At 37.7% G+C, this 16,200-nt stretch overlaps 1 protein-coding gene across 2 annotated transcripts in view; it reads left to right on the top strand.

Moving 5' to 3' along the window:
• ZNF277 (zinc finger protein 277) overlaps positions 1-16,200 on the top strand; it is a 134,992-nt gene that overhangs the window by 42,095 nt on the left and 76,697 nt on the right. The gene's annotated exons all lie outside the window — the stretch shown is intronic.

Raw genomic sequence — 16,200 nt, 5'->3', positions numbered from 1 at the left:
AACCACCACCACCCACTCCAGTATTCTGTCCTGGAGAATTCTGTGGACAGAGGAGCCTGGTGGGCTACGGTTCATGGGGTCGCAGAGTCAGACACGACTGAGTGACTTTCACTTTCACTTTACTTTCAAAGTCTGTTTTACCTAAGAGCCAACAGTTAGGTTTTCTGCTTATTAAAAACAAAAAAAAAAATGAGAGGATGCTAAATAAATTTGGTAAATTCCGTAAAGAATTAATGAATGGCATTTTATATGCCTAGCTGTGTCTACTTTTTTATTGTAATTTTGACTTTTCAGATCTAGAATGGTGGTTATATTTAACCCTTGAACAGCAGGGTTTTGAACAAGGAGAATCTATTTACACCTGGAGTTTTTTCCCGTAGATACAGTAGTACTGCATGATCCACAGTGGCTGCTGTTGCTGTGGAACCACAGAGGAGTGCCTGCTGTAAGGTTAATGCGGATTTTCAGCTGCAAGGAGCTTGGTGCTCCCCACCCCTGCCTTGTTCCAGGGTCAACTGTACTTCATTTGGACCCTGATTTCATGCTTTTTCTGAGAGAAAAGAATGATAATTTGTATTGAAGGTGGAAACAAAAATCTCATTTTCTAGTGTTAACCTCTCCCCTAATTTATTTTTGTGCTTCTTGTATGAATTTTACCAGTAACATTTGGTCCCAAATCCTTACATTCTTTAACCTTCATGGTCCCTTTAGAATTGTGTTTTTATGAGTTTCTTCGTAATCTGCTCTCCATTAAAAGACACCAGTGCTCATTTGTTTAATCCTCTTGAATATCAAAGCCTTTAGTCAAAGCTTTTGTGTCATTGTGTTTGCTATTACTTGAATATTCTGTAATAAAAGACTTTCTTAAAGCAAGGTGACCTGAACTACACTTTGTTCCAAATTAAGTTATTTCATTTTTAGGTAACATCCTTTGACTTATACCAAGGCAATAAACATTTTTAAAATCTACTTAGTTTTTTAAGCACTGTGGTAATAGAGTCTTATCCTCTACTAAACATTTATTCTTTTGTTCAGGGTCTTGTAGCATATGAGTACCAAGGGTGTATTCATTTCCTGTAGAATTTGGTGTTCTCTAATCATTATGTTTCTCTACAATGAATCCTGTACACTGCTTTCAGCCTCAGTTGAGTTCAGTTGCTCAGTCGTATCTGACTCTTTGCAACCCTATAGACTGCAGCACACCAGGCTTCCCTGTCCATCACTGACTCCCGGAGCTTGCTTTCAGCCTGCCTGCATTTAATAACTCTCCTCCTTCCTACAATCTGCCCCTTTAGTTTTCTGGCCTTAGTAGATTTTATCTCTCTAAATGTTCTGTCTTCCAAATTACTGAGATCTTTTAAAAAGCAATTGAATTTAAAAAGATTGTTATTGAGCCATGTGTATAGACTGCTTGCCCATGTTTATGGATTGTAAAATGGTCAAGCTACTGGCCAGGAATTTTCAGCTTTATATTAAAGCTCAGAAAGAAAGCCAAGGGGAGAACAGTATAGGGAATATTGTCATTAAAAAGAGTACTTTGGACTTAAAGTTCCCATGGCAGATAATATTTTTAGTTTCAATTTTTTTGGTTTTTTTCCTTTTTGTCTATTTGCCTTAAATATTTTTTATCTATGAAAAAGTTACTTCATGTGATTTATTTTCTGCACTAATATGTTAAAAGCTTAATAAGTTAATTAAAAAGCTTAATAAGTTAATTAAAGCATCATTTAATGACATAAAAAATTTGTTCCATGGAATTATCTCTCAATGTTTTGTAAACAATATAGATTGTCTATTTTTAAAAATATATTTTGTCTTATTACTACAAAAGTATGCCATTATTCATATTTAGAAACTCTTCAAAGCTTGTTATTTTAAGTTTGTTTCAGTTAAAAATATGGATACTGTTGCTTGTAAATGTTGATGACTAGTACTGCCTAACTTCAATAGGGACTTTGCCATTCACGGTGTCCATAAGAAGATAATAAAAATAGAAAGGAGCAATAATAAGTCACTATATGTTGTATTTAAATAACAATATTTCTATGGTCATGAAAGGAAAGAGGTTGTCGAGCTCTCTCCATTATAGTCCAAATATTAGGATATTTGTTCAAGGAAAGTATAATGACTCCAAGGTAAGGTTCTGGAATCGGACTGCCTGGCTTCCAATCCTCTGCGTAACCCTTTGGTCAAGGAGGTCATTACTTAATCTCTGAATCTAAAAGCTGGATTTATTGTTGCTGGTCTTGAAAGGCATAGTCCTTCTGACAAAGCAGAGTGCTGATCATATTTTGGGTTTGGGGAACCATGGTGATCAGAGACTGTTGGACTCTCAGAAGCAGTACTGGAGGTGGGTGTTGGTAGACCTTTAGCTACAGCAGTAGAGACACCAAATGAGGCTGCTGCCTGTTAAGTAATTTTCAGAAGTATGGTAATGGATTGAGTTGTCACTGACCCATTCGGAGGAGTTTAAAACTGTGATTCTCTTACTTCTTAATAATAAGACTGCCTTGCTTATAGAACATTTTCTGATAATTATATCAGAGATTGTGTACGAACTTCCTAGCCTAATGCCTAATAGAAACAACCCATCATCTTCATCAATCTGGCCTTAAAGAGAATAAAGGCCTTAAACTATAAAAGCCCAGCTTTAGACCATTAGATCGTCATATTGGGGCAGTGCAGCACCTCTAATTTGCCTCATTCCCCAGAGTTGCATAGTACATGATGTTCATTTTCATTTTTATGTATGCTTAATACACGACTTTACACTGTCAGCATTTTATGCAGTGTTTATTTCACCTTTAAACAGATATCATTTGCTTTCTACACTAGCAGGCTTTTTGTGGATTTAGTTTTAGATGATTCTAGTCCTAACTACTCTTAGAGAAAAACTGAATTACTTTTCTAATCCAAACATTGTTATGACACAGCAAGCTCTCCCCACCTTCCTCTCTAGTCTAATTTTTTAAACTATATGTCCTGCTTGCACCTTAATGTATCCTCCAAAGCAATGTAAGCATTTCACTAGATTTTGTGGTGTCAGGTCAGTAGGCGTTTGGTTCTTAAATTGCATCACCTATTAAAACAGGTTGCTTGTTAAAACGCAGGTCTCTGGGCCCCATCCCTAGAATTTCTGATTCAGTAGGTCTTGGACGGGAGCCCAGTGATTTGCATTTCTAGCCAAGTTTTCAGGTGATGCTGATGCTCCTGGTCCAGGACCACACTTCAAGAACTAATGCTCTAGGCATTGGTACATAATTGGTCCTTAGACCCCAGTTACCACTGGTCGTAAACACAAGATTGTTTATACCAGCCACTCAAACTCAGTGATTTAACTCGTGTTAAGTAATTATTTATAATAACTCTAGATCAGTTGAAAGGGGTAATTGCTCTTGGTTAGTGGCTAACAATCAATGAAAGTATTGCAGAATTGTCTTCAGGCTTGAGAGAATGGGACAAGGGCAGAAATAATTTTTTTTTAAGCAAATTTTTTAGTAAGATTAAAAAAAAAAACAAAAACCAGCAACCCTGACTTTAGTAAAATGCAGGGTGCTTCCTCTGGGCCCTAGCTGGAGTCCAGTTGAGAGAAACATTTGAGGAAAGGCTGCATCTGTAAACAGGAATAAGTCACCCTTATAATATGGCCCTACCTGTGGGACCATGTTTCCCTAGAGAGGATACAGCTGGAGATTGTTGACTGTCTTTCCTGACTCTCTTCATATCAGAATAAAAGAAAGGAATCAAGTTTATCTTCAGAGTCAAGCAGTATGATGTCTAATTCCCTCTCCTAATGTCACCTTTTATTAGCTAGGGACCATAATACTCTTGCCTGGCAAATCCCATGGACGGAGGAGCCTGGTAGGCTGCAGTCCATGGGGTCACTAGGAGTCGGATGTGACTGAACGACTTCACTTTCATGCATTGGAGAAGGAAATGGCAACCCACTCCAGTGTTCTTGCCTGGAGAATCCCAGGGATGGAGGAGCCTGGTGGGCTGCCATCTCTGGGGTCACACAGAGTCGGACACGACTGAAGCGACTTAACAGCAGCATACTTTCTTTACCAACTCCATAATAAAAGATATAAATGATCCACACTAAAATATTGGTACCCTTTGACCTAGAAATTCTGCTTCTCATTAATAATTTTCATTAATCCTAAGAAAATTATTATTTTAAAAAGGACAGGGATTTAGTTACACTTATATTCACTGCAGTTTTTTTTTTACAATAGCAAGAAATCTGTGAACTGTTATGTTCCAAGGTTTAGAATACTCTTGTTATTCTAAGTAATTTTATACAAGACTATTTAGTGGTATGGAAAAAAAAACATGTATGAGGAAAGTATTTTGGGGATTTTTACAATTAGGGTTAGGGTTAAGGTTATATGCTGAGATATATGCTGAGATATATATTCAGAAAAATCATTATAATGTTAATTGTGCTTATTTCTGAATGGTTTTGCTTAAATGTTCTACAGTGTACTCATTTTGTTGTCTGGAAATTTTGTTTTAGAAATATATATGACAAACTATTTTAGTGAGAGTTTTAATCAAAATATTACACCAGTCAACGAAGAAGTAAATAAAATAACTGAGAGTACTTTCTTTCATTTTGTTTTGAATAAGAAGGAAAGGTAAAAGTTGCAGAACAATTCTGGATGCTTCTCTGTAGAGAAGAAAGCTCAGCTTTGTCAGAGCAGAGTGCAGAATGAAGCTACTGGAAGAAATCATGTTGTTGACTCTTCTCTGTCAGCCTTTAAATGGTAAAAACAAATGGAAACTGTGAGTAGTATTGTCATCTTACTACAGGGAAAGGCAACTCTGCCTATTATCAACATTTCTGCATTTATTTTTTTAATTCTTAAGATGACAATATAGTTACTATCTGGCCAGTGGATCACTAACAATGGTCCAGGGTTATCATTGGCTATAAAAATCACAAACCAAGAAATGATGACTTTTTTGGACAGTGGGTAAGAGTTGCAGTAACTTTTGAAATATCCAGTTAAATATTTGAAGACCTCACCAGCATATTATAACAAACTGACTTTTGAAAATAATTATAAGGCTTAGGTTTGTTGAGCACTAAAAACCCCATTGAAAGCTCTAAAGTTTTACTGTACTCCTAAAACAATTGCTTACCAGAAATAGCAGTGCCAATAATGTGTTTTGTAAAATATACCTTGGCTATTTATAGCTCTAGGTGTTCTCTTCAGAAACTATTGATGTCACACACATGTTCGATTTTGAAGAACTCATTCTTATAATCCCTTAATACACCAGAACAGTATATTTATCTTAATAAATGTAGAACTCGATAATTGTAGAGCTCTTTAATATCACTGAACTTTCTACGCTTTTTTTTTTTAATAAGAATTTCTTCAACCCAATGGCTTTTATCTGGATGAGTGGTTTACAAAGCTTCCCAAATTATTATAAAAATATCCCCTTCCCCCGCTGTAAAGTACACGTTTGGAACACAGCAGAAGTGACAGCTAGTAGTGAAATTCAGAGTGAAGCACCTTTCTGCTCTGTAATAGATTGCTTTGACCACTGCTATATCCTCTTATAGTCGTAAGTATATTGGATGTGTTAAACAGAATTATTATCCCATTAGCTTATTTTATACAACCCAAATAACTTATTTTGCCTTTTCTGTTTTAATCAGTAGGTATCGTGCATGATCAGTATTCAGTATTCAGTGGAGTGCTGGGACTTGGAAAACCTCATGTCTTTTGATGCTGTTCAGTTCAGTTCATTCTCTCAGTCGTGTCTGACTCTTTGTTACCCCATGGACTGCAGCACTCCAGGCCTCCCTATCCATCACCAACTCCCAGAGCTTGCTCAAACTCATGTCCATAGAGTTGGTGATGGCATCCAACCATCTCGTTCTCTGTCGTCCACTTCTCCTGCCTTCAATCTTTCCCAGCATCAGGGTCTTTTCCAAGGAGTCAGTTCTTCGCATCAGGTGGCCAAAGTTTTGGAGATTCAGCTTTAGCATCAGTCCTTCCAATTTGATGCTGATCTTATCTTTATTGATTTTATCAATCAAATATTTCCCTATTGTGTTTTAAGTCTTATTTTATACGTGCTTTAAAGCTTTATAGAGTCAGATCTGAGAATGAAAAGAGGTTGGGGAATGGAGGGAAGAGAGCAAGGGCAATGAACAGCCCTTTTAATAATTGCTAACATGTGACTTGGTTTGCTGGCTGTTTGCAGTGTTTTTGTTTTTGTTTTTTAATCTCTTGCCTGCTTCCAAAAGATCTCTTCATTTTTTTTCCCCCTTTCCTGTTTTTCCATTCTTTTTTGTAGTGAACCTCTCACTGGTAGGGAATATCTGCTGACTGGAAGAGGACTAGGAGGTTGAGTCATCAGATCTGAGAAGGATAGGGGAAAACAGGGTGTTCTCTACTATTGATGTCTCATTCCACGAAGGGATCTGAGGCCACTGCATTTTCAAAATAATAGTGGTGGCAGCTTGTTCCATTGGAGACCTTACCCAAGATTTCCCTGCATGCTCCCTCTGATAATTGAAATTCTCAAGCAAGTGGAGCTCAGCATCTCCTTTCATGGAGAAAGCTGAAGTTTTGTTAACTCTGGCTCAATGTAAGACCCATCCAAATGATTCTGAATGGTTTTGAGTGGATTTCTGAGAAGTCTAAGGTACCTCATGACAATTTGGTATGAAGGTGAGTTTATCTGTATGGTCCTTAAGGATTTACAGTGTGTTTCTTTTCTGTCTTTTTCTGTTGTTTTTGTATAGAGTTTTATCCCACATAGAATCATGTGGTGAAAACTTGAAATTTGAAGTGATTTTATAACACAGGAATTACAAAGAGTAATTTATAGATCATTGCTTCTGAACTTTCTTTTTTTTGTTTTTTTTGCATGTCCAAATTAAAATCCAAAGTGGATTTTGTGGAATTATGTACCTTCAGATCAAAGTAAATCATACCAAAACTAGGGGTGGGCTGCAATTTTGTCAGTATATATAACTCTTTCCATGGGTTGCTTATTTTGAATTGCGGTCAGTTTTTTAAAGGTAATTATTGTGTATCTATTTCAGGTGGTTTAGATAAACATTTAGTGAGGTTTCATTGATTTGCCACTTAATAACTTCAAATGCACGGTCACTTGAGCACTTTGTTTTAATCTAGATTTCTTGAGAGGTTTCTTCACTTTTAAGACTGCACCTCTTTGATGTTCCATGTGTCAGTGTCCTGAATCTTACAGACTGGGACTCTTGAGTGATGCCTGCTGCCTTTCTCTAGTATTTCTCTCTCAGAATGGCAATTTTATATCTAGATTTGGGGGGAATAAATCCATTCCAGTAAAAAATTGGTTATAAAGCTTGTCCTGGTAAGACAAGTACTATTTTGTCACTGTTTTGCAGAATAAAACTGCAACTGCATTGGGGAAGGACAAAGCCTCCTTGTTGACTTGGCTATAACGTGATGCAGAAACTGTTATGACGGCCAGTCACTTGACATAATGAGCATTGGCCTCTACAAGAAAGCTTGTTGTAATACTTTACTAGGGAGACAAGATTTAAAGTAGAAAAAAGCTTTTAGGTCACAGTTTTCTTAACCCTCAAGTGGAGTTTTGAGTCTAAATCCTCACTAGCTATAAGCTGAGATGTGCTATAGCAGAAGCACTTTTTCTCTATGTGGAGTAATGTGATTGCCTAGCCCACGGGTCCTTTTATTAAGGGTTTTTCTAAAAGCTGAGCTATATTGTCACTAGATGTCCTCCTCTGTCCCAGTGTGAAATAGTGAAAGTCGCTCAGTCATCTCCGACTCTTTGCAACCCCATGGACTATACAGTCCATGGAATTCTCCAGACCAGAATACTGGAGTTGGTAGCCTTACCCTTACCTAGGGGATCTTCCCAACCCAGGGATCAAACCCAGGTCTCCCGCATTGCAGGTGGATGCCCTACCAGCTGAGCCAGGAGGGAAGCCCTAAAAATACTTCGTTATGTACAAGCAACAAAGGTGCTTCTGCTGTAGTAACCTTATATGCATTCCTGAAAAACTTTGCATTCTACTGAAGCATGCAGTACAAATAGCCTTTGTTGTGGGTGGAGGCTTGGAGATAAGGGTAAGGATAGATGACTCAAAACCAATAGAACTTTGTAAACCAGAGCAGTCCTAATAAAAAGAGCAGCATGGTTAAGTCTCCACTGGGTTTACATTCAGAATCACAGTCCAGTTAATTCTTTGTCATTGAACACTGGAATTCACGCTGCCTCCTTCGAACTGTAGCTCCTTGGAGACATTTGCTCCTAATGAAGATCAATTTTATCAAATTAAATATGTGACTCAGTGTGTAGACATCTATCAATCAGGTGTTTTAAGACTTTTTTTAAGAACAGTTTGAGATTCACAACAAAATCGAGAGGTACAGAGGTTTCTCATATACTCCTTACCCCAATACGCGAATAGCTTTTCCCGTTATCAACATTATTCACCAGAATGGTACATTTTTTTTTTTAACCAAGTATGAATCTACATTGGGGACTTCCCTGGTGGCTCAGACAGTAAAGCGTCTGCCTACAGTGCAGGAGACCCGAGTTCAATCCCTGGGTCGGGAAGATCTCCTGGAGAAGGAAATGGCAACCCACTCCAGTATTCTTGCCTGGAAAATCCCATGGATGGTGGAACCTGATAGGCTGCAGTCCATGGGGGTCGCTCAAAGCCCATTGTTTATTTTGGACTACATAGTTCACCCTTGGTGTTGTACATTCTAAAGGTTTGGACAAATGTGTAATGGCATATATCCATTATTATTATATCATACAGAGTATTTTCACTGCTCTAAAAATCATCTCAGTTCAGTTCAGTTGCTCAGTCGTGTCCAACTCTTTGCGACCCCATGAATCGCAGCACTCCAGGCCTCCCTGTCCATCACCAACTCTCAGAGTTCACTCAGACTCATGTCCATCGAGTCAGTGATGCCATCCAGCCATCTCATCCTCTGTCGTCCCCTTTTCCTCCTGCCCCCAATCCCTCCCAGCATCAGAGTCTTTTCCTATGTTCTACATAATGGTCTGTTCCCACCCCCATCCCAGCTACCACTGATCTTTTCATGGTCTCCATAGTTTTGCCTTTCCAAAATGTCATGTAGTTAGAACCGTTAGAAACGTTATGCAGCGTTTTTAGATTGGCTCCTTTCACTTAGTCATATGCATTTAAGATTGTTCCATGTATTTTTATGTCTTGACAGCTCATATATTTTTTAGTGCTGAATAATATTCCATTTTCTGGATTGTACGAAGATTGATTTATCCACTTGCCTACTGAAGGAAATCTTGGTTGCTTCCAAGTTTTAGCAGTTGTGCTTAAAGCTGCTGTAAACACTGCAGATTTTGGTGTGGACATCAGTTTTCAACTCCTTTGGATAAACACCCAGCAGTACAATTGCTGGTTTGTGTGGTAAAAGTATGTTTAGTTTTGTAAGAAACTGTCACACAGTCTTCCAAAGTAACCGTAGCATGTGGTGTTCCAGCCAGCAATGAATGAGAGTTTCTGCTGCTCCATATCCTCACCAGCATTTGGTGTGTTCAGTGTCTTGGCCATTCTAATAGCTGTATAGTGGAATCTTGTTTTAATTTGCATTTACCTGGAACCATATGATATAGAGCATCTCTTCACATGCTTATTTGCCTCCGTATATCTTCTTTGATGTCTGTTAATCTCTTCGGCCTCATATAATATTGTGAATTAACTATATGTCAATGAAAAAATTAAATGAAAAAGTAATAAAAATCCTCAGCCCATTTTCTAATCAGGCTGTTATCTTATTGTTCAGTTATAAGAGTTTTTGTATATTTTTGGATAACAGTCCTTCATCAGGTATATCTTTTGCAAATCTTTTCTCCCAGTCTGTGGCTCAGCTTCAGCTTCTTATTTTATTGATACTGTCTTTTTCAGATTGGAAGTTTTTAATTTTAATGAAGTTCAGCTTATCAGTTATCTTTCATGGATCCTTTCTTTAGTGTTGCCTCTAAAAAGGCATTATAAAGGTCATCAAGGTTTTCTCCTCTGTTATTATTGACTTTAAAATGAGCAACATAAAAGCTGTAAGTCTGGTTTATTCAGTTTCTTACTAAGGACTGTTGCCCGGAAGACAGCCTCTCAGCTCTGAGAAACCTTTCCAAAGAGGTAAGCAAGGACATATATTTATGATTTTGGCAAAGGTAGTATATGCAACTAAGCACTCCTCTTGGTAGAAGGTTGCTGCTAATCATGAGGTACAGATATCTTAGTTAATGGTTTTAGTACTTTTCTAAGTATAGGAAGATGCAAGAATCCAGGTTCATTTAAAAAAACTTTCTCCTGAAAATATCTCACTATCTGAAAGCCTGTTCTGCCAGTTTTCCCAGAACAGAGTGCCTTTTTCCTAATCTCCTCCCTGAACTCCTTTCAGGGTGTGTTGAAAGCTAGCAACCATGGTGGCTAATTACTCAGTTCTTATAGAGCTGGATAGCCAGTGGCATCTTTAGTTGGCATTGTTGTCTAAGAGTTTTACAATTTTGTGTTTTGTAATTAGATCTTTGATCCATTTTAAGTTAAATTTTTTCAAGGTTGTAAGGTCTGTGCCTAGATTCTTTCTGGTTTTTTGTTTTTGTTTTTTGCCTGTGAATGTCCATTTGTTCCATACCATTTGTTGAAAATACTCTGTCAGTCAGGTGTTTTTTAATACAGGAAGAAAAGTCATTGCACCTTGCTCATCTGCATTATCAGCTTCCTCGAATAGCTTGGCTTAATGGAAAGAGTAGCAGTCTTGAAGCCCCTGCTTGCTGTAAAGAAGAACTTAACTAGAATTCTCAAGAGTTTTGTTAAAGATTGTTATATATTGCTCAGACTTTCTTTAAATAATGAGAAAGCATGCTGTGAGTGCTTCAAATCATTATTTTGCTGGGAAAAAATACACATGAACTAATACAACTTCTGTGTTATGCTGACATTATTCTTCAGTTTCCCCCATCCCTGTAGCTCAAACGGTAAAGAATCTGACTGCAATGCAGGAAACCAGGGTTCGATCCCTTGGTCAGGAAGACCCTCTGGAGAAGGGAATGGCAAGCCACTCCAGTATTCTTGCCTGGAGAATCCCATGGACAGAGGAGCCTGTTGGGCTACAGTCTTTGGGGTTGCTAAGAGTTGGACACAACTGAGTGACTAACACACACATGATCAGGTTTATATTAAAGAAACATATTGTAATGACTTTAATTTGATTCAGTTCAGTTCAGTTCAGTTCAGTTCAGTTGCTCAGTCGTGTCCGACTCTTTGCGACCCCATGAATCACAGCACGCCAGGCCTCCCTGTCCATCACCAACTCCCGGAGTTCACTCAGACTCAGGTCCATTGAGTCAGTGATGCCATACAGTCATCTCATTCTCTGTCGTCCCCTTCTCCTGCCCCTAATCCCTCCCACCATCAGTCTTTTCCAATGAGTCAACTCTTCGCACGAGGTGGCCAAAGTACTGGAGTTTCAGCTTTAGCATCATTCCTTCCAAAGAAATCCCAGGGCTGATCTCCTTCAGAGTGGACTAGTTGGATCTCCTTGCAGTCCAAGGGACTCTCAAGAGTCTTCTCCAACACCACAGTTCAAAAGCATCAATTCTTCGGTGATAAGCCTTCTTCACAGTCCAAATCTCACATCCATATGTGACCACAGGAAAAATCATAGCCTTGACTAGACAGACCTTTGTTGGCAAAGTAATGTCTCTGCTTTTGAATATGCTATCTAGGTTGGTCATAACTTTCCTTCCAAGGAGTAAGCGTCTTTTAATTTCATGGCTGCAGTCACCATCTGCAGTGATTTTGGAGTCCCCCAAAATAAAGTCTGACACTGTTTCCACTGTTTCCCCATCTATTTCCCATGAAGTGATGGGACCGGATGCCATGATCTTAGCTTTCTGAATGTTGAGCTTTAAGCCAACTTTTTCACTCTCTTCTTTCACTTTCATCAAGAGGCTCTTTAATTCTTCTTCACTTTCTGCTATAAGGGTGGTGTCATCTGCATATCTGAGCTTATTGATATTTCTCCCTGGAATCTTGATTCCAGCTTGTGCTTCTTCCAGTCCAGCATTTCTCATGATGTACTCTGCATATAAGTTAAATAAGCAGGGTGACAATATACAGCCTTGACGTCCTCCTTTTCCTATTTGGAACCAGTCTGTTGTTCCATGTCCAGTTCTAACTGTTGCTTCCTGACCTGCATACAGATTTCTCAAGAGGCAGGTCAGGTGGTCTGGTATTCCCATCTCTTCCAGAATTTTCCACAGTTTATTGTGATCCACACAGTCAAAGGCTTTGGCATAGTCAATAAAGCAGAAATAGATATTTATCTGGAACTCTCTTGCTTTTTCGATGATCCAGCGGATGTTGGCAATTTGATCTCTGGTTCTTCTGCCTTTTCTAAAACCAACTTGAACATTCTTTGTGCTCTTGTGCTTCATTGCTCAGTAGTGTCCGACTCTTTGTGACCCCATGGGCTGTAACCTGCCTGGCTTCTCTGTCCATGGGGATTCTCCAGACAAGAATACTGGAGTGGGTTGCCATGCCCTCCTCCAGGGAATCTTCCCAACACAGGGATCGAACCCCCATCTCCTGCATTGCAGGCGCATTCTTTACCGTCTGAGCCTCCAGGGAAGCCCTTTCTCTCTTTAGTCAGCTTATTATCTACAAAATATAATTTTATCTATCACAAAATAGCCCTTCTAAAACCTATAGAAAAGATGTTGTTTTTCTGAAAACCAGAAATCATTTTTTAATCTTCCTCCATAAAATGTCTGTCATTTTACTCTTATACTAAATTATGAAGTCATAGAATTGATCATAACAGGTTTTCCTTAGAACAGTACCTTGTGGATGTACATAAAACATGTCCCAGTTACCATAGAGTGATTATGTTAGAATGTATATGTGAAAAACAGCATGTTCCCAAAGCTCTCTAGGTGAGTTATAGGTACTGTCAGGTTTGAGAATCACTACCTGAAAATAGAAGTAGCTAAAGGTATTTTTTAAGGTACTATCATTTTTAGTAAAGTTGCATTTGGACATCTCAAGGAAGCCAGCACTAGTCAGATTAACTGCTGGCAAAAGTCTGTATTTGCTGTTGCATGAGTAATTTGCAACATGTACAACCTTATGTTGACTACCTTCCACCTATTTTAGAGATACATAATTTATATCACTTTTTGGATGAATTTTTGTAATTATGATGTAAACCATGGGAAAGTAGTACTATATTGAAATTCTAGGACTAAAATCTGTTGTGTGTTTTATTGTCCAGCAGTTTTTTATTTCCCCTTTTTTTGTATTGGAAGTCAAGTGATTTTTGTGATGTAGTCAGTCACATTTAGAGAAGATTATTTTGTATTGTGGAGGTAGGATTATATTAAACTTCACTGAAGATACAAGGGCGGTTGTCAGTGGACAAGTAAATTAAGAATTATTTCCTTTAATTGTCCTGAAATAAAATGATTGAATCTCAAGTGTTTTGCCGAAGCTTTTTAAGAGACTACTCGTAAGTATGTTGTTCTAAAAGCAGCAGCTCCAAATAAGGTGTAGAAAAAGGATTTGTTAAAGACCTCAGAGTAAGACCAAACAACTACCCAAGCAGGCTGGCATGTGACTGGAGCCAAGAAATGCATACAGGGCTTCGGCATTTCACTTGGTGGATACAGGCTGCCTTGGCATTACGCTTCGTTCTTTTCTCTCCTCTGGTTGTTCGGACATTCTAGGTTGTGTGAGATGTATCTGAACATGATCAGCCTCCCTGGTGGAAAAGATACGAGTTCCTTAAAGGCACAGCCACTCTTCTTCATTTGCTCCCCAGCATCTAGCACGGCCTTTTGCCTGAAAGTGGGCTTGAGGGAAAAATTACTTTCTAGAAAAATATTTTTATAAAACTGAATGATACAGTGACTATCAGCTAAGACTTTGCCTAACTTTTGGAAAGTTTCTATTTCAATATCAGGGCTTTAGAGGCAATCTGTTGTTATTTTTTATCCTCATATTCTTCAGAGCCTCATTATTACAGAGCTGCTTTATTGCTGAGAATGCTGTTATAAAGAGGTCTTTTACTATTTCTACAATTAAAATCCGTCAGACGGAATCTCAGCTGATTTATCCAGTGTCAAATAATGTAGTAAGTACTACCATAGCCAAGGTCCACTGTATTAATAATAGATTTTCTTCTAAAGGAGTTAGAATAAATTAGTAGTTGTTACCTTTAACAGATCACCCAAAGATCAAAAAAGAATTAACAGATTTTCTTAGTTTTACAGTTTGTCATTGTATTTAGTATTAAAAATAGCAAAATTGCTTGTCAAAAGAGCAGAGAACATATTCAGTTAACATGTTCTTTTCTCCACATGAAAAATCCATTCAGCACACATACTGATTTGAAACTACTGCTTGTCTTTATTCTAGATTATTAATATGTTTGGGACATAAGCCAAATAAAGAAATGCATCCGTAGAACTGTTAACAATACATTTCATTAAGTGAAAGAAAAAAACTTAATTTTTTCAGGGAACTAATTGACATCTGATATATACATACATATATATGTATATAAGAGTGAAGAAGTAAAATGTTCTAAAACAAGAATTTGAATCAGTGGTATGTGGTGCTTTTGAGAAGTTCCTATTTCTTAATGTACTTTTCTTTGCCTAAAAATATTTTTAGCTTGTTCTGTAAACAAAACTATTTATTGTACTAACAAATTATTTATATTGATGAATTAAGACACCAGACATTAAAATTAAAAGATGACATAGCTCTTTAATTTTTTAAATAGGAATATATTAGTTCCATAACTCAGAAAAAAGTATAATTCTATCAAAAACACTAATTATACTTGATAAGGAAATATCAGATAGGTATTTACAGTTTTCTAGTTGCCAACCCGTTTCATTAAAATATTGACTAGAATATTAATTCCAAGGTAATTGCCTGTCAAATCAAATCATTTAAACTAGGTTAAACCCAACTTCTGTGGATGCACTGTGAAATCTCCACTGGACACCACTTGTTTAGAAAGCATAAGGTAGGCAGATAACCATCAGGTGTTTATGAGTCAGAATTTACCCTTCCTTCTTTTCCATCTTTTCCCTCCATGTGTGCATGCTACCTGCTAAGTCGCTTCAGTGGTGTGACTCTGCGACCCTATGGACTGTAGCCAGCCAGGCTTCTCTGTCCATGGGATTCTCCAGGCAAGAATACTGGAGTGGACTGCCATGCCCATCTCCAAGGGATCTCCCTGACCCAGGGATTGAACGCATGTCTCCTGAGGCTTCTGCACTGCAGGCAGATTCTTTACCGCTTCAGTAAATAAGAATATTCACCAGTTAGCTTTGTTTCTCCATTCATGCCAAAAAGTCTTGTTTATCAGTGTCTTCTGTTATATTGGTCTACTGTCAGGATCATCAGCATTGTTTGAAATAGGTTATCCTGGTTAACTACGTTTTCCATTAACTGAGGTGAAATTTTTAATACCTTTTTATTTGCAGATTTATAGTCCCAAATCCCTGCCTCTTGCCTACTACTGCCTTCTACTGGGGGGAGGGAGATAAAGTTGAAGACATAATTCCTATTTGTTGCATTACTTAGAATGTAATACACACACACCAGAGCCTTGAATTCTACTTACACACACATGCACACACACAGCCTTGAATTCTACTTGGAATCCCAGCACTTCTATCAGATAAAAACTTATAGTAGTTTTATATTGAAATACTCCAAGGTGTCTTTGATGGTATACAGTCAGAGCAGTAGAGGATGTGAGATATCAGTGATATGAGGCAGCATTTAAAATAATAACACAGAATATGGTTTTTTAATCTTTCATTCCAACTCCTTTTGGATTTGAAATCTCTCCTTGCCAATAAAGTTTAGCATTAGAGAAAATATTTCTGTTGAAATGAATATACTTAACCATATATGTTTTAAAGTACATTTTTAACAGTAGAAATCTTGTCTGGCTTAAAATCTACAAATAATCATTTATCATATTAATAAAGGATTTATTTTTATCCATTTACTTTCTCTTCCTAGGATTTATTTCCCTCTGAAATGTCACGAACTTATATTTCAAACAGCTGTTGCTTTCACATTATTGTTACTACTGCATTATTAAAGTAGACACTACTAATTCCTCTTTATGGAATGGATTAAGATAA

The sequence above is a fragment of the Bos indicus genome, chromosome 4, assembly GCF_029378745.1.
Source record: "Bos indicus isolate NIAB-ARS_2022 breed Sahiwal x Tharparkar chromosome 4, NIAB-ARS_B.indTharparkar_mat_pri_1.0, whole genome shotgun sequence".
Taxonomy (NCBI): Eukaryota; Metazoa; Chordata; class Mammalia; order Artiodactyla; family Bovidae; genus Bos; species Bos indicus.
Note: the sequence above shows the minus strand (reverse complement) of the source record. Positions and strands in the feature narration are given on the sequence as shown.